This window comes from Chiloscyllium plagiosum, unplaced genomic scaffold (assembly GCF_037043375.1).
Source record: "Chiloscyllium plagiosum isolate Xiang-an unplaced genomic scaffold, Cpla_swu_hap1 HiC_scaffold_43, whole genome shotgun sequence".
Taxonomy (NCBI): domain Eukaryota; kingdom Metazoa; phylum Chordata; class Chondrichthyes; order Orectolobiformes; family Hemiscylliidae; genus Chiloscyllium; species Chiloscyllium plagiosum.
Window position 1 is genome coordinate 4,983,350 of NW_028270181.1, and position 23,464 is coordinate 5,006,813.

Here is a 23,464-nt window from a genome sequence, read left to right on the forward strand (position 1 = left end):
GTGGATTTTGGGCAGGAGGTAGAAACGGGCAGTGCGGGGTTGTGGGACTATGAGGTTGGAGGCGGTGGATGGGAGGTCCCCTGAGGTGATGAGGTTATGGACGGTCTGGGAGATGATGGTTTGGTGGTGGGAGGTGGGGTCATGGTCAAGGGGGCAGTAGGAGGAGGTGTCCGCGAGCTGGCGTTTAGCCTCAGCGGTGTAAAGCTACCTGTAGCTAGAATCTAGTGTCCTGTTAAAAAGAAATACCGATTTCTTGCTAGTCACAAAAGCCTAGACTATGCTTTCAATCAACTTGGCTCTGAAAACCAGGGAGTTTGGAAGATTTTCTGTATTTCTTTTGAAACTTTAGATTTCGTGACAACTCTGGGAATGGGTGGTGGTGATTGGGGTGAGGTGCGGGGGGCAGGGTGTGGTGGTTTCCGATTTCCAGTGTGCTACCCCAGTGAGGGGTGACAAGACATTAACACTTTTTCTCTCTCCACAGATGCTGCCAGACTTGCTGAATTTCTCCAGCACTTTGTTTATATTACCATTTAATCCCGAACTGTCACCAGGATCACTTAATAACTAACTGCTCAGAGAAGCAAAAGGTGAGCTGTCAATTGATTTTATTTTTATTCTGCAGCCCACAATTTGAGACCCATTCTACTGTTTCCTGACAATTTCATGTCTGGAATCTTGGCCAGATGGGCATGACTGAGAGTAACAGAAATAACAAGGAAGTATCTGAATCTTAAATAATGGCTGTGTACTGTGTAACTCAGAGAATTCAATGGATCTCATTAGAGATAGGAGCAGGAGTACAATATTTGCTGTCATACAATATTTGCTGTCTGTCCATCTAGGTAGATATTAAAGCAGGTTGACAAAAGACTGGCTCAAAGAAGTAAAAAAGTCACACAACACCAGGTTAATGTCCAACAGGTTTATTTGGAAGCACTAGCTTTCGGAGCACTGCTCCTTCATCAGGTAGCTGTGGAGCAGAACATGAATCTAGATTTGTTCTATATATCATTTCAGTTGCATGACACTGTAATCTTTTGCTAGAAATTCTGTGTTTTATGGTCCTGCTCCACAACCACCTGATGAAGGAGCAGTGCTCCAAAAGCTAGTGCTTCCCAATAAACCTGTTGGACTATAACCTGGTGTTGAGAGTGTGGTTGCTGGAAAAGCACAGCAGGTCAGGCAGTACCCTCATCATAAGGCTTGTGGGCCGGAGGGGCTGCGAGATAAATGGGAGGGGGGGGGTGGAGTTGCGGGAAAGGTAGCTGAGAATGCGATAGGTCAATGAAGGTGAGGGAGAAGGTGATAGGTTGGAGAGGAGGGTGGAGCGGATAGGTGGGAAAGGCGATGGACAGGTCAAGAGGGCAGTGCTGAGTTGGAGGCTTGAGACTGGGACAATGGGGGGAGAGGGGAAATGAGGAAACTGGTGAAATCTACATTGATCCCGTGTGGTTGCAGGGTCCCAAGGCTCAAAGAAATAACTTCGAAGGAACATCTTAAAAGAGGAGAGAGGGTGGTTCAGGGAGAGAATTCCAGATTCTAGAACCCAGGCAGCTTCTGCAATTGGTGATGAGATGGAAGTCAAGGATACAGAGGAGCCCAGAGCTGGAAGGTAGCATAATTCCCAAAGACTTGTGTAGCCGGAATGGTTTCCAGAAGTAGTAGTAGGGGTGAGGACATGGCCACATTGGATACGAGGGTGAGGATTTTAAAATGGCAGACTGAGAGCTATTGCAGATCATGGAGAACAGAATTGGGAGGGGACTGGGAGTTGGTGAGAGTGAGGGTATGGGCAGCAGAGATTTGGATGAGCTAGTGTTTATGGAGGATGCAAGATGGGATGCCAGTCAGGACAGCACTGGATCTGGATGGAATAGCAGCATTTATTTGATTTTTAGACAGCAATTGCGTCAAATTTAGCTTCAGTAAAACGTCTCTATGCTGCAGGCAACAATGTCAATTGAATGCTCACAAGATTTAGAATGAGCTAAAATCAGGTGGTGCTGTACCATTTTAGACAAAAAGTTCTCCAGATATCTTAATCACAGCTGTATTATGTCCCAGCTGACTGTGTAATAATGGTTTCAAATCTTGATTAATGAGCCCTATCAGTTGTAAAACAAGTTTTGAGCTTTGGGGATACTGAAGTGACTGACGGAGGAATGCAACTAATTGACTTCATGGAAACGAGAAGGATTGTAGCCATTTAAGTTTTCTTCCTTGCAGATTCCTATTTCAAGATGAGAATGTATTCACAGACAGTGCTGGAGGCAAAGCATCAGGTGGGTCTGTGTGTGTGTGTGTGTGTGTGTGTGCGTCTCATGTCCCCTCACCCTCCATTGGGTTCCAATTTTGCAATGCGTTATAATGTTTGAACTCTTGTCCTCAGAATATTATCCCAAGGCTCTGGATTATACTTAAGCATTACCTCTAATTACCCCCAAATGCTGTGCCATCACCCCCACCCCAGGCCTTGTATACTAAGGCATACAAGGCAATGGACTGCAGATGCTGGAATTTGTACTGAAAACAACAAATGCAGAGTGAGTCTGGCAGCATCCATGGAGAGACAGCAGGTTAACATTTTGAGTCTAAGCCACTGTTCACATTATCTAATGAAGAGTCAGCTAGACTTGAAATGTTAGCTCTCTCTCTCTCTCTCCATGGATGATGCCTGACCTGCTGTGATTTCCTACACTTATTGATTTCCATACAAGGCAATGGGCCATATGCTGAAAAATGGGATTTGACTAGATCTGAACAAGGGTCATTGGATTTAATATGTTAACTCTGTTTCTCCCCTACTGCAGACCTGCTGAATTTCTCCAGCAATTTCTATGTTTGTTTCAGATTTCCTCAGATTTTTGTTTAATTTATTCAAATAGTTAGGTGTTTGTCTACTGCAGATCCAATGGGCTGAGGGACCTTTCCCTGAGCCATAGACCTCTGTGACTTTGAAGATTACTTTTCTCTTCACTATCAATTTAGCCAATGGGAGAAAAGTTGGAATCAACTGAATTAAAAAGACAGCTGATTGCACGTTGTTACAAACAGGCATCTATATTTAGCCCAATCATAACACTGTGAGTGAGATAGACATTTGCCTGTAAATGAGAGAGTCAGGGACATATTGAAAATGGCAAATGTTTTTCGTAAAACAAAATCAAGAACCTGAAGATGCTGGAAATCCAAAATTTAAACAAAATAATTGCTGGAAATGTTCAGCAAGATCAGGTGGCATCTGTAGTATCACATGCTATAACCAGACCCCAGGTGAGTTTTTTTCTGCTCCAGGCAGGAAATCCTAAATTGTCAAGATCCAAGGTGAGGACGGATGAGTTAGTTTCTCTTCCTTTATTTTCCAAGCCCCTTGATCGAAACAAGTTAACTTGAAAAGGATCCTTCCCTTGTAGCTACCTTTCTCCGAGACCCAGATAAGCTGCAATGGAATCCTCTGGAATGATGTAGGCTGTGGTGAGAAATTTGGGATAATCGTGTGGCCCTTCTCGATGTCAGACACAAGCTGTTGCGTTTTCCAACTGAGTTCTAGATGTCGGAACCAGATCCTCCCTGCTGATCAGTGAGAGTTCCTGTTAACAGGGCATATCCCTCATTATCACCTTCATTACCAAACCCCAACCTGACTAATACGCAGCTTCCCATTGTCCAGATAGAAGCTAGACATCAGGAATTTGTGACATAGAAGTCTGAGCGGATACTTGGCGACTCCAGACTTCCTCCTTGGACACCAGGCACCAGCATCTTAGGGTACACTCCATAGATAGTGGTTACATGCCCATCAAATCTGTGGATGTTGACCTCTGACTTGTGCCAGCCCCTCTCCACTACTGTGGCATATCTCCGTTTCACTTACAGTACGGTCCTATACTTTAGTGCTGCATCTCGGAGCACACTGGCATCTCTCATTTGAACAAAAGAACAAAGAACATTACAGCACATGAAGGGGCCCTTTGGCCCTCCAAGCCTGCACCAATCCAGATCCTCTATCTAAACCTGTCACCTATTTTCTAAGAATCTGTACCCCTCTGCTCCCCGCCTATTCATGTATCTATCTAGATACATTGTGCCCGCCTCTACCACCCTCGCTGGCAATGTTTTCCAGGCACCCACTATCCTCTGCGTAAAGAACTTTCCACACGTAACTCCCTTAAACATTTCTTCTCTCACCTTCAACTCATGACCCCTAAAAGAATGCTTGTTGGAAAGATACATTTGCATGGAGGATAGACACCAAGCTCAGAGATTGCACCTCAAAGCAGCTTGCTTGAACTTGTTAGTGCTCAGTCACTTAGTGCCCATTTGGATGCTTGGAGCACACTGGCATCTCTCATTTGAACAAAAGAACAAAGAACATTACAGCATAGGAACAGGCCCTTCGGCCCTCCAAGCCTGCCTCGATCCAGATCCTCTATCTAAACCTGTTGCCTGGATCCTCTATTTAAACCTAGATCCCTGTTTTGCCTCGCATTTTAGTGCTTTGACCCAACAGCCACACTATAAAGGCTCCTGTATTGTCTTGCTGTTTAGTGCAGACACAAACCTTGTCATGTCATGTCAGTCAGCAGTCATGTCAAGGGAATGTACATGCAGCTGCACTGCACAGTGCTATGTCAATCACACACCTACAGCATGTACCATCAATCTCTGTGACAAACAACACTGCATGTGCTTCAACCAGAAGGCTGTGTCTCAAAAGAGAAGGGGAGATATCCTCAGTCAAGTCAAGGGTGATACCAAAAAGCAAAGAACTGTGGATGCTGGAAATCTCCAACAGAACCAGAAATTGCTGGAGAAACTCAGCAGATCTGACAGCATCTGAAGAGAGAGAAATGGAGTTAACATCTTGAGTCCAGTGACTCTTCATCAGAACTTCAATAATTTGGTGTTTTTGCTTCGAATAAGATACTGTTCCGTCAGTGAAGGGCGGCATCTGACCTCAGTCCAGAGGTTTGGACCCAGTCAGTCATCTGCTGTTAGCGGTCAGGGCTGGGGTTAGCCTCACTAGAACCCAGGGAGTGAGCCATGGTCTCGAGTAGAGAGCGGTCAAGAGTGTGGTCAGCAATTACAAAACTGGGGAAAAGTGAGCTGTGAAGACAGAACAAAGAGCAGGCAGAAGCACAAAGTATGTGCTAGTCCTTACTTTATTTCACAACTACAAACCTATATATCTCCAGGTTACATTGAATTATGCCTACTTCCACAGCTCTGAGCAATCTCTGAAGCGGAACTTTCTGGAAATATATCTGCACACCATTCCTGCAGATTTCCCCTTGCCTCTCTCCTGGTGATCACCCTCAGAAATTCGAGGGGATTTTTCAGTGGAATACATTTTTTATTTCCTTCGTTTACAGATGAAGTTATGATGGCTGACCCCCCTGACCTCCAGCCTCAGGAGAACACTCAGTTTCCAGCTTCATAATTCAGTCTCAGGACAGGACATCAGTGTAGGGAGCAGATTAATTTGTATATATAACCCACTGGAGCGGCCACTCATCAGGCAGTAAGCTAGAAGGGAGTTTATGACCTGAAAAAAGAAGGTATTGCTCCATAAATTTAGTTGGACTTCTGAGGACATTTCTCAATAAAAAAAATATGCCATTGCGTATGCTGTTCAGACAATATCTGACAGAATTAATGATCGTAGAGAGACTTTTACATGGTTGCAGCTGCATCCTTTTGAGGGATTTTGCTGCTGACTCCAAAAAGCATGTTTAAAAAAAATACTCAAGAATTAAAGACTACACAGATACAAATGTGGTCTTGTATCTGTTGAGTAGGACCCTTTAACCTCAAATTCCCTTTCGGGCAGTATTGCTGTCCAGAGACTCAATATGTTGTGCGGTCTCAATTCATTGTGAAGATTCCAATTTGTCATTAGGACAAGACCACGGGCTGTTATTAAGGGTCAATCGCAGCTCATGTAGGAGGACTCTCACCTTGGATCATGAGTTTTTGGGATCAAGTCCCACTCCTCAACTATAGTACTAAAAAAAAATCAATGTTTTGTCACTGCAGCACTGAGGAAGTGGACGGGACATTGTCTCCCTGCTCAAGTGGATATAGATGATCCTGTGGCGCTACTTTTGAGTCCAATCATTTGTCGCCAAGTCAACATCACGGTGAGAAAAAAAAACATTATCTAGTCATTATCACGTTGCCGATTGTGGGAGTTTGTTATAGACACCTTAGATATCACTACCCTGTGGAACAGTTACTATACTCCAAAAATATTTTGTTGCTTTGCAAGATGCTTTAAGAGGGCTGTTGGTCTACAATGCAAGTAAGCAGGGCACTTGTGGTGCAGTGGTAGTGTCCAAACCTCTGGATAAGCGAGCCTGGATTCAAGTCTCTGGAAATGTGTAGTAGTGTATCTGTGCAGGGTAATTTAAAAAAAATCTATAATGCAAGTTGATTTTTTAAAATTAAAACACTGAATTATAATTTCTGGTTCCAGATAAATGCAGACATGTCCCAAATTCTGAAGAGTTTTGCAACAGTAAATTTACTTATGGGCCCATCTAAGATCATTACCAGAAGGTTGAAGGGAAAGCTTCAAAGAGATTTTGTACTCTGACAGCAAACTGTGATGAAACCACAATTTAGGCCAACCTTTAAACTGGAAGTTGATAAATTTTTGATGAAACACGTAAACTTAAAAGAGTTGGAAGAATGGGAATTCGGAGAAATGGAGAGGCCTTTTGAAGAGCCAAAGTCTGGCTGATGGCCTGAATGAACTTCCTTTGAACTGTGAAATTTTATAAACCCGCGGTGAGAATATATGCTGGGATATCACTTTCCATTGCTCAGTGTGAGGACTGTGCCTTTTTCAACAGCTAGCTCCTTGTGAGAGGGTCCACCTCCCAAAGGGGAGGCAGGGAGGCAGGAGTGGGAGGGGGCCACAGGTGAGGACTCCCTCATAAGGCTCCACTGTCACTGGAATGATGCAGATGGGGAGAGGCGATGGCTTAGTGGCATTATCGCTGGAATGTTAATCCGGCTAATGTTCTGGGGATCTGGGTTGGAATCCTGTCACAGAAGATGGTGGAATTTGAATTCATTAGAAGTCTGGAATTGAGAGTCTAATGCTGACCGTGAATCCATTGCTGATTGTTGGAAAACCCCATCTGGTTCACTAATGCTCTTTAGGGAAGGAAACTGGCATGGAACCTGGTCTGGCCTACCTGTGACTCCAGACCCACAGCAACATGGGTGACTCTTAACTGCCCTCTGGGCAATTAGGGATGAGCAATAAATGCTGCTTAGCCAGTGATGCCCTCATCCTGTGGATGAATAAAAACATTCCTGCCATGGCAGTTAGTAGAATTTGAATTTGATAAAAATCAGCACTGTTGAAAATTCCCATCTGGTTCACTAATGTCCTTCAGGGAAAAAAAACCTGCCATCCTTACCTGGTCTGGTCTGCATGGTTGACTCTTAACTGCCTTCTGGGGCAATTAGGGATGGGCAATAATTGCTGGCCTAGTCAGTGACGCTACCATTCTATGAGTGAATTAAAATAAGGTGGGGGATTGGCAGGCAGGTGGAGTGGGAGTGGGAGCGGGCAACACATGAGGGCTGTTCTGGCACTGTTTTGGTGGAATGGTTCGGATGTGGGGGTTGGCTGGTGAAGACAGTTGGGAAAGAGGTTGGGGATTGATGCCCGGGCAGGGGGTCGGTTTCCTTTATCCCCAAGGAACATTCCCTTTCTCATCCTCCTCCTTCTCTCCTTCACCTCCTCCCTTCCCTCCTCCACCTTCCTTTTCCATTCTTTTACTCTTTCTCTCCATCACAGGGGACAGACCCCTATCATTTCTAATGGAGATATGCATCCCACTGGTTCAGAGAGTGTGAAGCTACAAGGACATCCTGAAGGTGCATTGTGATGTGAAGCAGATTGGGCAAATTGAAAACTAAAAGGAATTTAGAAGCACCTGAATAGATTCTAATTGAGTTGGTTGGCAGCAAGTCTGCTTTGAAAATCACTTTATGATTCACATCCACACAGTGGAGAGCACTGAACTGCTGAATTATATTGAATTTTAATGCAGCCCCCTACAAGATTAACAATTTTCTTATGTCATAGTCAACACTTTTGACACTATATATGATGTGCCGATTGGAATGCAAGCCATTGGAAAGTAAAATCCTTGCAGCATGTTCATTGCCAAGGTGTAACAGCTCGATTATGCAGGATTGACCCCGTGACCCACGATGTTAGATGCATGAAAATCATCCTCTGTCTATAGCCTTACATAATGAGAAAATCCATCTTGAGACGTACCTTTGTGACGGGAATGAATTCTCCCCTGTCCTTGTTATGTTTTACACTCCAAAACCTTGTTTATTCAGAGGGTTGCTCCTATAATCTTGACTCAGCTACAGTTTTCCCACCAGTTTTCTGCAAATGTAGGATTTGGATTTGAGGGAAATGATCAGTCGAGATTGTTTTGAACGTGAGGGGTAAGGAGTTACACAGGATAGACTTAGGCACAGAGACAAAGTGCGTTCAGTCCAAACCTTGTCATGCTGGTGTTCATACTTCCCTCATGTCTCCTCCTGTTTTTCCTCATCTTACTCTGTAAACCTGTATTCCTTTCTGCCTCATGTGCTTATTTAATTTCCCTTTAATAATAACAGTGCCCTGAAACAATCATCAATTATGATTTTAAAAATCGATCAGTTCATTATTGTCCTTTCAAGAAGGAAGCTGGCCATCCCTCTATTCTTTCTTTGGTCTGTTGACTAAAAATGGGAAACGATACTGCTTTAAACCAAGGAAGCTGTGCAAGAAGGTGTTTGCAGATTTGAAAACAAGTTACTGGAGAACGTTGTAACTTATGTTTGCAACAGTGTCTTATTGAGGCAGTGAGGGAGAGATCCAAACAAATCAGTGAGTGTATTCAGTAAATTTTGATCCAGGATTGGCTTTTCAATTAGCGCCAGTTGTTGTGAAGCAGATTTGGCAAATTGAAAATTGAAAGGAATCTAGAAGCATCTGAATAGATTCTAATTGAGTTGTTTGGCAGCAAGTCATCACTGGGAACAGGAGTGCTTATCACAGTAACAACCTCGTGACTGGTTCCTGCGAAGGTGGCTATAACCTGATGAGTGGACAATACAACACAAACATCCGGCCTGGAAAAGGATGTCTCAATCTTGCTTTCTCTCTCCCTTCTGCTTCCTTATAGCTTACTGCTGTCCCTCTCCATTCCTCTGTGAGATTATTTCCCGACAAATTCCTGAAGAACTCCTGCAGAGACCTCCTGGAACCAGCTGTTGCTAGACCTGCTGAGGTTTTCTAGCCTTTTCTATTTTTATTGCTGGAATGAATAGGGTGTCTTATGGGCTATTGAGGGAGTGCAGCGTAGGTTCACGAGGTCAATTCCTGGAATGGGGGACTACTCTATGCTGAAAGACTGGAGCGACTGGGCTTGTATACCCTTGAGTTTAGAAGACTGAGAGGGGATCTGATTGAGACATATAAGATTATTAAAGGATTGGACACTCTGGAGGCAGGAAACATGTTTCAGCTGATGGGTGAGTGCCGAACCAGAGGACACAGCTTAAAAATACAGCGTAGACCATTTAGGACAGAGATGAGGACAAACCTCTTCACCCAGAGAGTGGTGGCTGTGTGGAATGCTCTGCCCCAGAGGGCAGTGGAGGCCCAGTCTCTGGATTCATTTAAGATAGAGTTGGATACAGCTCTCAAGAATAGTGGAATCAAGGGTTATGGAGATAAGGCAGGAACAGAATACTGATTAAGGATGATCAGCCATGATCATATTGAATGGTGGTGCAGGCTCGAAGGGCAGAATGGCCTACTCCTGCACCTATTGTCTATTGTCTATGGGAAACTTTGGATAGGCTAGGGTTTGTACCAGCTGAAGTTTGGAAGAGTAAAATGTGACTAGATTGAAACAAATAAGACCCTGAAGAGTCTTGACAACGTAATTGTAGAGATGATGTTTCTACTTATGGGAGAATCTAGAATGAGGGGTTGCTGTTTAGAAATCAAGTCGCCCATGTAAAGCAGGAACCTCTCAGAGGGTCATGAGTCTTGGGTACTCTCTACCTGAAAGGGTGGTGGAGCAGGGTCCTTGAATATGTTTATGGCTATGATAGGTCAATTCTCTTTAAGGAGGGGTCAAAGGTTATCAGAGGTAGGTAGCAATGTGGATTTAAGATCGCTCTCCGACATGATCTTATTGAATAGCAGCGGAGTCTCACTGGATTGAATGGTCTACTTTGATTTCTTGTCTATACGTTAGATACAAAAATAAACTTTTCTACCAGACTTTAGCCCAACACAGAAACCTTATAACTAGAGTAGAGCAAATAAATATTGAGAAATAACTATTAGCCTGTGTATTGACTCTCAGACATGGATTTAATTTTGTTTATAAATGCTCTGGTATTTTTACAGGAGCAACTTTGGAACATGTACCAGAGAGAGGGATGAATTATGTCTTTTACTGTTTGTCAATCCAGAATCAGTGTCATTTATAGATTTTGCACAGAGTGGTTTGATCGAGTGAATGCATCATCAGTTCTGTAAATACTCAGTGCTGAGGGTGCATTGTCATAAGTCAGATATTTGACAAAGGAGAATCAGTTATATTTTAACATCTATCACTGTTTCTGTAAGATAGACGCAGAGATAGAATTTATATTCCTGGCTACCAAAACAAGTTTTTGTTTTCCAGAGGCAAGGTCATGACTTTCAGGAAGACATTGACCAGACCTTCTCTGCAAAGTCCTGAAAGCTCATCCTCACCTTGAGTATATTAATCATGAACCTAATGGCTCACCCTCCAAATAGACCCCAAAAGGTAACATTGAGTCTATGGACACCATTTGGCCCAACAGGTCCATGCCAGCGTATAGGGTCTACAGAGTCTCATCCCATCCATCTCTTCATCTCAGTCAATCTTTCTTTCTGTCTCAGATCTTTATCTTTCTTCACCTTAAATACATTTATGATTAACTCAACCACTGCCATGTGTTAGTGAGAACCCCATTCTCATCATTCACTGAGTAATGAGGTTTTATTATTAATTACCTTCGATTTATGACCCCTGGTTTTCATACCCCTAACAAGTGGGAGCATTTTCTTGGCTATTATCCTGTCCAAACCTTTCCCGATCTTGAAAAAGTCTACGAGTCCATCTGGAGAATAGTGTCCTAACCTGTGCAACCTTTCCTGAGAATTATCAGATCTGCTATTGTTTTGTGAATTATTTTTGTACTTTCTCCTGTTCTTTTCTATAGTACAGATCCCAGAGCTCTGCATTGTAGTACACTGACAGTGGAACTTACTTAAAAAGTGAAAGTGCTGGAGAACCTCAACAGGTCTGGTAGCACCTGTGGAGAGAGAAAAATAGAGTCAACATTTCGAGAACAATGCAATTCTTCTTCGAAGTGGAGTTTGGAACGGAGTTCTGAGAAGTTGAAATGTTACCTCTATTGCTCTCTGTACAGACGCTGCCAGATCTGCAGAGTTTCTCCAGCACTTTCTGGTTTATTTCAGATTTCCGTTGTCTACAATGTTCCTGCTTTTATTAGAACCAAATTGGCAGCGATCATCAGATTGTGGATTTGCAGACATTGAGAAACTGAACTGGGTTTAATCAGTTTCTCAATGTTCTCCTCTAACATGGTACAGAGAGAGAGAGAGAGAGAGAGACCTTCATTCAGTCTGCTCACTCTAAGCATAAGTTTGTGTCAGAGGTGACAGGGTGGCACTGTCTGCACTGATTTCTTTGTCAACATTGAAAGAGGAAGCATGCTCCTGAATTAATGTGGGGAAGAAGAGTGTAAGTGAATATTTCGCATCTAAACATGTCGTCCTGTTGCTTACCACAAACTTGGCAGGTAAACTCCTCTTTTTCCAATGAAGAAGCTTGTGGCTGAAAGAATTGGTTGTAAAGGTGAAGGTCCTCTTGATTTAACTTTGTCTTAAGGAGCTTAAATTTACCCAAATGAAGAAGGTCATTGACAAGTGTTTAATCAACATGTGGTGGCAGAGAGACTGAGGATGAGAGCTGGGCCATCACAAATACTGTCACATCAAATCAGTGCAAATACTTTCAGTTTGGATACATCTGTAATTTAGAACCTCTGCCTCTTTAATCAGAACTGGCTGATGAAAGTAAAAGAAAACCTGCATTATAGAGTTTCACAAAACTACAAAGAATTTTTCAGCCATTAAAGTCCCTTTGAAGTTTGTTCGCTGTTTCGGTATAGGAATGAGATATCATGATGCCAATACAAACCGAGAGCATTTCCAATGAGAGCAGAGTGATTTATAAACTGTTTATGGATGAAGAAATGGTAGCGAGGCAGCCCATCATGAAACCAGATGGCGATGGGTGCTAAATATCAAAGATTAAAATGCTGCTTGACAGAGTCCAGTGTCTGCTTCACTTGTTGGTATTTTATTAACAAATCACAAACTCCAACCACAATGAGTACTTGTTAATGCACCCAGTTCTCACCCAATCGACCTTGAACTAACATTTATTCTTGACTAGTTCCCTCATTCCATTTGGTTTCAGGCATCCCACCCAGACCCTACTGAATGATAACATGGTTGTATCAGATGGAACGAATGGCTCCTCATTTTCTCACTTTGTTTTCAGCTAGCAAAATCTTAAAGTCCCAAGGAGTTGCTCAGGGTGTAATTTCTGTTCGGGAGCAGATCCTCCCAGAATATGTGAGTAGTTGAGATGGATTTTAAATATTGTTCTGGTTGGCTTATTACAGAGATGCTGGTGCACACCTCTGGAGCAAGTGGGGCTTAAACCTGCATTGCACAGCTCTGAGGCAGGGACACTATCACTGCACCACCAACTCTGGCAAAATCCTTGTAAATCTTTTCTGAACCCATTCAAGTTTCACAACATCTTTCTGATAGGAAGGAGACCAGAATTGCATGCAATATTCCAACAGTGGCCTAACCCATGTCCTGTACAGCCTCAACATGACCTCCCAACTCCTGTACTCAGTACTCTGACCAATAAAGGAAAGCATACCAAATGCCTTCTTCATTATCCTATCCACCTGCAATTTCACTTTCAAGGAGCTATGAACCTGCACTCTAAGGTCTCTTTGTTCAGCAACACTCCCTAGGACCTTACCATTAAGTGTATAAGACCTGCTAAGATTTGCTTTCCCAAAATGCAGCACCTCGCATTTATCTGAATTAAACTCCATCTGCCACATCTCAGCCCATTGGCCCATCTGGTCAAGATCCCATTGTAACTTAAGGTAACCTTCTTCACTTTCCACTACACCTCCAATTTTGGTGTCATCAGCAAATTTACTAACTATACCTCTTAAGGGCTCTGGCCCGAAACGCGATTTTTCTGCTCCTCGGATGCTGCCTGACTGGCTGTGCTTTTCCAGCAACACACTCTCAACTCTGATCTCCAGCATCTGCAGACCTCACTGTCCCCTAGTGATTAGAGCTTAATCTTTCTTCATTTGCATGGAGAACCAGCAGTAACTCACCAAGCAGTAAACTGATGGTCACCGAGTCTCATTCCAATGATTTGGATCCACTTCAGTGTGTTAGATGTTAGTTACTGAATTGTAAGTGAGTGTATATTGTTTTAAAGTATTTTAAAATATGTTTCCGCCAGAAGAAAGGATATGGGCATTGACAGAAACATTAATGCTGTAACTGATATCTCTCCTGTGAGGTTGCTAAGAATCAGTCTCTTGCTTCAGGATTGACCTCGGAGCAGGTTGTGAATCAGCCTCCTGCCTCCTTTGATAAATCATTAAATCGGATCACAATAAATTCAACTCAATTCAGCCTAAGCTGTGCACCATTAATTCACACATCCGCATGGTCCGTTTGCTCCAACCTTCGGGTACAGTTAGAGTTAAAAGAACATAAGTAAAAATTGGACAGTCAGAATCTTTAGCCTCCCCTGGTTACCAAATCCAGCGAAAGAGAGATTGATGGAAAATGGAATCTAGCTTCAGGGGTGACAACCTTTAAGTTTCACTCAGCAATTGAACAGTGCATCCTTCAGGGCACCAAGCTGCAAGCTGAGTCAACGTTTACTGATGGGAAGCTATTGGATGCAACACTGAGAGAGGATTATCCATCAGGTCGACAAATATTGCACCTTCCAAACCCTTTACCATCTCAAAGGTAAAGGGCAGCAGATACATGGGGCATGCCACCATTTGCAAGTTTCCCTCCAGGCCACTCACCATCTTGACTTGGATCAAAATCCATTCCTTCACTGTCGCTGGATCAACACCCGAGAATTCCCTCCTTAACAGTGCTGTGGGTTTCCCCACATCCTAAGGATGACAGCAGTTCAAGAAAGCAGCTCAACCCCTCCTTTTCCGGGGCAATTAGGGATAGGCAATAATTGCTGACCCAGTCAGTGACACCCACATCCCTTTAACAAATAAAAAACAAAGACATTGTTTATCACTTGGATTCCCATTTCAATTGTTCCTTGTCTTGAGATTCTCAGGCAAAGACTTTGAATGATACTAGCCAACATGGCTGCCTCTCATTAATTATTATAAAGTGGTTTTTGTACGCAATCTCTCATGGCAACAATGATGTGGAATGGAAGTGAACAGGAGTTCTGCACTATTCGATGGGTAAATTCTCAGATGAGATTCTGAGATGACACTCTGCCTGGCCCCTCGGGTGAAGTAAAAGACCCATGGTTACTAATTGAAGAGTAGTGGGAATTTTCTCCAGTGACGCAGTCAATATTTGTACCAGTCTTGAAACTTTATTGCTGGAACAGCACAGCAGGTCAGGCAGCATCCAGGGAACAGGAGATTCGACGTTTCGGGCACAGGCCCTTCTTCAGGAATGGCTCATTCCTGAAGAAGGGCCTGTGCCCGAAACGTCGAATCTCCTGTTCCCTGGATGCTGCCTGACCTGCTGCGCTGTTCCAGCAATAAAGTTTCAACTTTGATCTCCAGCATCTGCAGACCTCACTTTCTCCTTTGTACCAGTCTACATCACAAAAGCAGATCAGCTCATTGCTGCCTTATTGTTGTCTTTGGGAGTTTCTTGTGCAAACATAGAGTACCGTGTTTCTGCATATCAGGACAGTGACTACATTTTATTGGCCTTAAAGTCCTTCAAACATGTTGGGATCTTCTTTGTATAAATAAAGTACTTTCTTCCTGACTCCTCTTCTCCTTCCTCTTTCCCTCTGCATCTAGTTACACTTACTCTATATACACATCTCAACATTCACTGAGTGTAACAGCATCCAGAGGAAATTCAACAAACTGTGGCCCTGCTTTAGTCTTTGAACTTTTATGAAAAGCAACTATTATTTCCTTCAGATGTTTAAACTCAGGCTTGTGAAGATCATGTAATCTTGAGCCTGTGTCAACTAAATTTTAATATACTCATTTTCAAAGGATTCTGGAATGAGATGGATGGGGGGATGAGGGGAAGGGAGCATTTGGTTCATCATTGGGTTGATTTAGAGCGAGGAGACACTAATGCACTTTTTATTAATGGTAAGGACCACCTGTCCTGAAACAGACCATCATTTACTGAATGTTGTGAAGATATTTTCTTAAAAAAAACAAAATAAATAATCAGTTCCAGAGGATCAGATTGCACTTAGCCAATCTGAGCATTCCTCTAAGAATCTACAGCGATTGTAAAATGAAAGATTCTCTTATGTTTGTTAACAAGCATATTCAAAATGGAAGATAAAGAGATGGAAGATGGATCAAACAAATATTTTGTGGCAATTCTCCCTGTTGAGGCGTTCCATTCCAGAAGCAGTTATAGGTTATAGAATAAAAGGGAGGGAGGACCTCAAGAAAATTACAATTACCAGAGAAGTGGCATTGACAAGGGGAGGTGATAGTCTAGTGGTGTTATCACTGGACTGTTAATCCAGAGACCCAGATAATGTTCTGTGGACTAGAGTTCAAATCCTGCCATGGCAGATAGTGGAATTTGAATTCAATAGAAATCTGGAATTTAGAATCTAATGATGACCATGAATCTATTGTCAGAAAAATCCACCTGGTTCACCAATGTCCTTTAGGGAAGGAAACTGCCATCCTTACCTGGTCTGACCTACATGTGACTCCAGACCCACAGCAACGTGATTTACTCTTAACTGCTTGATGGGCAGTGAATGCTGGTCCAGGTAGTGATGTCCTCCTCCTGTGAATGAATTAAAAAACCTGTTGGAGGGGTGGGTTGGCCAGTCCTTGTGTCTGGTATTGCTACCAGATTGTGGGTGAGGTTCCTCATGTTATTCCTGTACAGGACGGAGGATCGCAAATTGGCAAACACCCCCATGGGGACGGATGAACTGACTCCCCTCCTTACTTCACCCGTCCCGAATTTCGTAACAAAATTAAATTGCAAAGGATTTCTTGTTTGTGAATTCTTTTGGCCCAGACCAAATTGTGTTTTAAAAGGAGCTCGCTTAACAAAGCTTTCTTAAGTTAAAAGGTTGAGTTCATAATTACTAAATGCAAGAAGAAATAATAATGCAAAACATATTAGAAATGAGAAATGAGCTTTGAGGATTGAAATGAGGATTTGAGCTATACGGAGAGGTTGAACAGTCTGGGGCTATTTTTCCTGGAGCATCGGAGGCTGAGGGGTGATCTCATAGAGGTTTATAAAATCATGAGGGGCATGGATAGGATAAATACACAAGGTCTTTTCCCTGGGGTGGGGGAATCCAGAATTAGAGGGCATAGGTTTAGAGTGAGAGGGGAAAGACATAAAAGAGATCTAAGGGGCAACGTTTTCACATTGAGGGTGGTACGTGTATGGAATGAGCTGCCAGAGGAAGTGATGGAGGTTGTTACAATTACAGCATTTAGAAGGCACCTGGATGGGTGTATGAATAGGAAGGGTTTGGAGGGATATGGGCCGGGTGTTGGCAAGTGAGACTATATTAAGTTAGGATATCTGATCGGCATGGACGGGTTGGACCGAAGGGTCTGTTTCCGTGCTGTATATTTCTATGACTGTTTCCTTTTGACTGGCTTGTGAGCTAGCTGACTTCTAACACCCAGAATAGAGTCATTTATCTGCAATGTATTGGGCAATGAGTGGATGGTTCCTCAACCGTGACCTTCACAGCATACACAACTGTGACCTACACATTCAACAAGCCAATATCTTTGCAGCAAGCGCGTTTTATCCACCAGCTCACACAGATCAAGGTTAAATTAGCTTTTAACTTCTGTTCTTGTGTAATCTTGAAAGGGGGAGGCTTAAAGCAGCTTTCATTCCCAGACTGCTGACTTTTCTCCCATCATGTTCACGTCTGAGATAATTCTCAGGGGATTATAAACATTTTCTCCCTTTTTCATCCCATCCCTTTGAAGCTTCTTTGACATCTTAGTTTCGGCAGAGGTGGGGGGGATATCAGGACACACTTCTTTCAGACTAGAAACTTGGAACTCTATCCCTGAAGCCATTATCGAGGTTGAGATAAAAGATGGGGTGGTTAATTGAAACTTTGAGAAGTGAGATGGATGATAGAGGATTTAGGTTATGGAGCTACGATGGATGGTGTGCTGATTTCATGGGTTTTCCTAACGCCATGGACATAGTCCCACATTGCACTGTCCTCATGGATTCTGCTCACAATGTGATCTGAACATTGGAGTTTAGTCTTGCACTGTAGAGACTGCTATCTTAGATAAGACAGTCCCCTCTCTGAGTTCACTCTCTCTCTTTGTGTCTCTGCTGTATTTAAGAGAGACCATTGTCTGACTGCCAGGAGTTCCATTGGATTATTTTATGAACATGCAAATGTATAGTATATGATCTCGGTTTTCCTGCTATCGAATCCAGTACTCCCTTTCCTCTCTCCTCAGAAATAGATCACGAAATAGACAAGGCCTTTTCCCTGGGGTGGGATGGCGGGGGTGGGGGGGGGGGGAGAGAGGTGGGGGGGGGGGGGAAGAGTCCAGAACTAGAAAGCATAGGTTTAAGGTGAGAGAGGAAACATTTAAAAGGGACCTAAAGGGTAACTTTTCCACACAGAGGGAATGAGCTGCCAGAGGAGGTGTGGAGGCTGACACAGTTGTATCAAAGGCACCTGGATGGGTATATGAATAGGAAAGGTTTAGTGGGATGTGGGCCAAGTACTGGCAAATGTAACTAGATTAGTGTAAGATATCGGGTTGGCATGGACAAGTTGGACCAAAGGGTCTGTTTCTGTGCTGTATATCTATATTATACTATAGTAGGTAGATGGAGTTAGTTACAGATCAGCCATGATTCCACTGAAATAGGTTTGAAGGGCTGAGTGGTCTCCTCCTGTTCCATGCCCAATGTTCCTGTATCCCTGTTACTAAAGGATTTTATATAACATAAAGTCTGCACAAGAATGTCACTCTGCCTTTTTGTGACCTTTGCCTGATTTATCAGCAAAATATTATTCTATTCGCATACTGTTGATTCATCTCAACTTTAGTTTGATTTACAAGTGATACATATCTGTAAAAAATGTGAAGCAGCAATAAGCAGCTAAATCATTCTATCAACTTGAGTTCAGTCCATTCCCTTTGCAGATGGTTTTGATGCTCGTTTTACTCATCTATCTACTCATGGTCCCCCAAATCAGCTTTTCTCCTTCCTGGTATACTATCAGTCAGCCCTCTGTCTGCTTAACTTTCTCTCTTTCTCATTCTCTCTCTCTGTCTCTGTCTCTTTCTGCCTCTGTCTCTGTCTGTCTGTCTGTCTCTCTCTCTCTAGGTTCTGTCCCCACTTATCACTGACTCCTCACCACCCACCAATCCTCTTCGCCCCTCCACACCCAGAGTCATCAGCATAAATACCACCTTTTCCTAGTTACTATCTGTTCTGATGAAGGGTCACTGGACTGGAAACGTTAACTCTGTTTCTCTCTCCACAGATGGTGCCAGACCTGCTGAGTTTCTCCAACACTTTGGTTTGTTTGGCATCATCTGCACAGTGAGCAAACGCTGGACAATTTCAGCTCAGGTCTTTTTTTTAAAAAAACACAACCTTAAGGTTTGACATTGTTAAAGAAACTCGGCAAGTCTTGCAAAATTTGTGGAGAGAGAAACGGAATTAACCCCTGAGATTCCCAGAGACTGCTCAGAAAATCACCCATCTCTGATGTCTCTGGACATTTTGCAGAAAGGATGGTGAGAGTCAGGTTCACTTGCCATTTAGCTTGTTAACATGTTGGAAAGTGACAGAACCAAACTTTCATAATAATGATAGGAAGAGTGAATTTTTAAAATTCAGTTATGGGAAGTGGGCATCTCTAGGTGGCCACATTTATTGCTCATCCTTTGAGTTGCCCCATGAGATGCTGTTGGGAGCTGCCTTCTTGAACCACTGTGGTCCATGTGCTGGAGATAAATCCACACTGCCCAATGGTCTTGGCGAAGTCAGTGGGAAGTCATTATTAAGTGTTGCTACTGATGCAAAATCATGTCTGTTAAGAAGAAAGATAGTCAAATCGAGGTACTCGTGTGGGGTTGCAAACTTGTCATTGTTTAAGGACAGTGGCGTGGTGTGTGAGGAGTGAGCATTTGGATGTTGGGATGTGAGGACTGAGCGTTTGGATGTTGGGGAGTGAGGAGTGAGCGTTTGAATTTTGGGGGGTGAGGAGTGAGTGTTTGGATTTTGGGGAGTGAAGAGTGAGCATTTGGACATTGGGGAGTGAGGAATGAGCATTTGGACATTGGAGAGTGAGGAGTGAGGTGTTTGGGCATTGGGGAGTGAGGGTTGATCGTTTGGACGTTGGGGTGTGAGGAGTGAGTATTTGGATGTTGGGGAGGGAGGAGTGAGTGGACATTGGAGAGTCAGGAGTGAGTATTTGGACGTTGGGTGTGAGGAATGAACGATTGGATGTTGGGGAGTGAGGAGTGAGAATTTGGACGTTGGCGAGTGATGCATGAGCGTTTGGACATTGGAGAGTGAGGAGTGAGTGTTTGGGCATTGGGGAGTGAGGAGTGAGCATTTGGACATTGAGGTGTGAGGAGTGAGCGTTTGGACGTTGCGGTGTGAGGACTCTGCATTTGGATGTTGGGATGTGAGGAGTCAGCGTTTGAATGTTGGGGTGGGACGAGTGAGCTTTTGGACATTGGGGAGTAAGGAGTGAGTGTTTGGATGTTGGGGAGTGAGGAGTGAGTGTTTGGATGTTGGGGTGGGACGAGTGAGCGTTTGGGTGTTGGGGAGCGAGGAGTGAGTGAACATTGGGGAGTGAGGAGTGAGCGTTTGGACGTTGGGGAGTGAGGAGTGTGTAGTTCGAAGTTGGGGAGTGAGCAGTGATCGTTTGGACGTTGGGGAGTGAGCAATGACCATTTGGATGTTGGGGAGTGAGGAGTGAGTATTTGGACGTTGGGGAGTGAGCAGTGATCGTTTGGATGGTGGGGAGTGAGGAGAGAGTGTTTGGATTTTGGGGTGTGAGTGAGTATTTGGACGTTGCGGTGTGAGGAGTGAGCATTTGGACATTGGGGTGTGAGGAGTGAGCGTATGGATGTTGGCGAGTGAGGAGCGAGCGTTTTGATGTTGGGGTGTGAGGAGTGAGTGTTTGGACATTGGGGAGGGAGTAGTGAGCAGTTGGACGTTGGGAAATGAGGAGTGAGCGTTTGGATGTTGGGGAGTGAGGAGTGAGCATTTGGATGTTGAGGAGTGAGCATTTGGACGTTGGGGAGTGAGGAGTGAGTGTTTGGATGTAAAGGAGTGAGCATTTTGACATTGGGGAGTGAGGAATGAGTATTTGGATGTTGAGGAGTGAGCATTTTGACGTTGGGGAGTGAGGAGTGAGCATTTTGACGTTGGGGAGCGTGGTGTGAGCATTTGGACGTTGGGGAGTGAGGAGTGAGTGTTTGGATGTTGGAGAGTGCGGAATGAGCATTTGACACTGGGGTGTGATGAGTGAGGGTTTGGATGTTGGGGTGTGAGGAGTGAGCGTTTGGACGTTGGGGAGTGACGAGTGAGCTTTTGAATGTTGGGGAGGGAGGGGTGACCGTTTGGATTTTGGGGTGTGAGGAGTGAGCATTTGGATGTTGAGGAGTAAGGAGTGAGTGTTTGGACATTGGGGAGTGAGGAGTGAGCGTTTGAATGTTGGGGAGTGAGGAGTGAGTGAACATTGGGGAGTCAGGAGTGAGTATTTGGACGTTGGGGAGTGGGGAGTGAGTGTTTGGATGTTTGGGTGGGACGAGTGAGCGTTTGGGTGTTGGGGAGCGAGGAGTGAGTGAACATTGGGGAGTGAGGAGTGAGCGTTTGGACGTTGGGGAGTGAGGAGTGTGTAGTTCGAAGTTGGGGAGTGAGCAGTGATCGTTTGGACGTTGGGGAGTGAGCAATGACCATTTGGACATTGGGGAGTGAGGAGTGAGTATTTGGACGTTGGGAAGTGAGCAGTGATTGTTTGGATGGTGGGGAGTGAGGAGAGAGTGTTTGGATTTTGGGGTGTGAGTGAGTATTTGGACGTTGCGGTGTGAGGAGTGAGCATTTGGACATTGGGGTGTGAGGAGTGAGCGTATGGATGTTGGCGAGTGAGGAGCGAGCGTTTTGATGTTGGGGTGTGAGGAATGAGTATTTGGATGTTGGGGAGTGAGGAGTGAGTGTTTGGACATTGGGGAGGGAGTAGTGAGCAGTTGGACGTTGGGAAATGAGGAGTGAGCGTTTGGATGTTGGGGAGTGAGGAGTGAGCATTTGGATGTTGAGGAGTGAGCATTTGGACGTTGGGGAGTGAGGAGTGAGTGTTTGGATGTTAAGGAGTGAGTATTTTGACATTGGGGAGTGAGGAATGAGTATTTGGATGTTGAGGAGTGAGCATTTTGACGTTGGGGAGCGTGGTGTGAGCATTTGGATGTTGGGGAGTGAGGAGTGAGTGTTTGGATGTTGGAGAGTGCGGAATGAGCATTTGACACTGGGGTGTGATGAGTGAGGGTTTGGATGTTGGGGTGTGAGGAGTGAGCGTTTGGACGTTGGGGAGTGACGAGTGAGCTTTTGAATGTTGGGGAGGGAGGGGTGACCGTTTGGATTTTGGGGTGTGAGGAGTGAACATTTGGATGTTGAGGAGTAATGAGTGAGTGTTTGGACATTGGGCTGTGAGGAGTGAGCGTTTGAATGTTGGGGAGTGAGGAGTGAGTGAACATTGGGGAGTCAGGAGTGAGTATTTGGACGTTGGGGAGTGGGGAGTGAGTGTTTGGATGTTGGGGTGTGAGGAGAGAGTGTTTGGACATTGGGGAGTGAGGAGTGAGTATTTGGACGTTGGGGAGTGAGCAGTGATCGTTTGGACGTTGGGGAGTGAGGAATGAATGTTTGGACATTGAGGAGTGAGCAGTGAGTATTTGGACGTTAGGGTGTGAGGCATGAGTGTTTAGTCATTGGAGTGTGAGGAGTGAGTGTTTTGGCAATGGGGAGTGAGGAGTGAGCATTTGGACGTTGGGGTGTGAGGAGTGAGTATTTGGATATTGGGGTGTGAAGAGTGAGCGTTTGGATGTTGGGGAGTGAGGAGTGAGTATTTGGACGTTGGGGTGTGAGGAGTGAGCATTTGGTCTTGGGGAGTGAGGTGTGAGTGGACATTGGGGTGTGTGGTGTGAGTGTTTGGACGTTGGAGTAGATTGTCAAGCTGCTGGCCTTTTGTCTTCCTGTCTGCTTCATTCTTCCAGGGATTGGTCAACCCAGGAATGGCTCACATTTGCCTTTTATATGGCCAACCTACTTCCTGTTAAATTGCCCATAGTGTTCCGGGATGTGTAGGTGAGGTGCATTAGTCAGGGGTAAATGCAGAGTAATGGGGTAGGGAAATGGGTCTGGGTGGGTGACTCTTCGGAGGGTTGGTGTGGACTTCTTGGGCCAAAGGGCCTGTTTCCACACTGGAGAGATTCTATGATTCTTTGTTTCTCCTTAGGTCCAGTACCTCTAAATCACCTCGGGGTTAATTCGGTCCTTTTACATATCAAAATGCTTCCATTGCTGAGTTCTCAACCCCAGATGAAATTCAGGCTGGTGTTTTCGGTTAGTAACCATTCTGTATACACTGCCAGTCTGCTGAGCATTTCCAGAGCTTTCTCTTTTGACTACATCTGTAATCTTTGAGTTGAATAACTAATGACCGAATAACCATCAGGAATGCAGATACGGCAAGGATACTATTGCTCTGAGTGTGTGGGTTCAAATCCCTCGGGAATTTGGGAGAATTCAATTTTAGTAACAATTTACTGCAAATGCTGGAATCGTACTGAAGACAACAAATACTGGAGATCACAGTGGGTCAGGCAGCATCCATGGAGAAAGAGCAAGCTAACGTTTTGAGTCTAGATTACTCTTCATTTAGTTAGTTAATAAATCTAGTCTCAGAATCATGGCTGTGAAACACTGGGTTGTTGTAAAATCCTGTCTTGGTTCACTAATCTCCCTTAGAGGAAGAAATTTACCATCTTTACCCAGCCTGGTTGATCAGTG

The 23,464-nt window shown here is 44.2% G+C and overlaps 1 long non-coding RNA gene across 1 annotated transcript in view; it reads left to right on the forward strand.

Moving 5' to 3' along the window:
* The first annotated feature begins 479 nt into the window (after positions 1-479).
* Positions 480-23,464, forward strand: part of LOC122541929 (uncharacterized) — a 159,705-nt gene continuing 136,720 nt past the window's right edge. The window contains exons 1-3 of the long non-coding RNA XR_015754231.1: positions 480-590; positions 2,230-2,285; positions 6,040-6,143. This is a non-coding gene — a long non-coding RNA (uncharacterized LOC122541929). The remainder of the gene's footprint in view (positions 591-2,229; positions 2,286-6,039; positions 6,144-23,464) is intronic.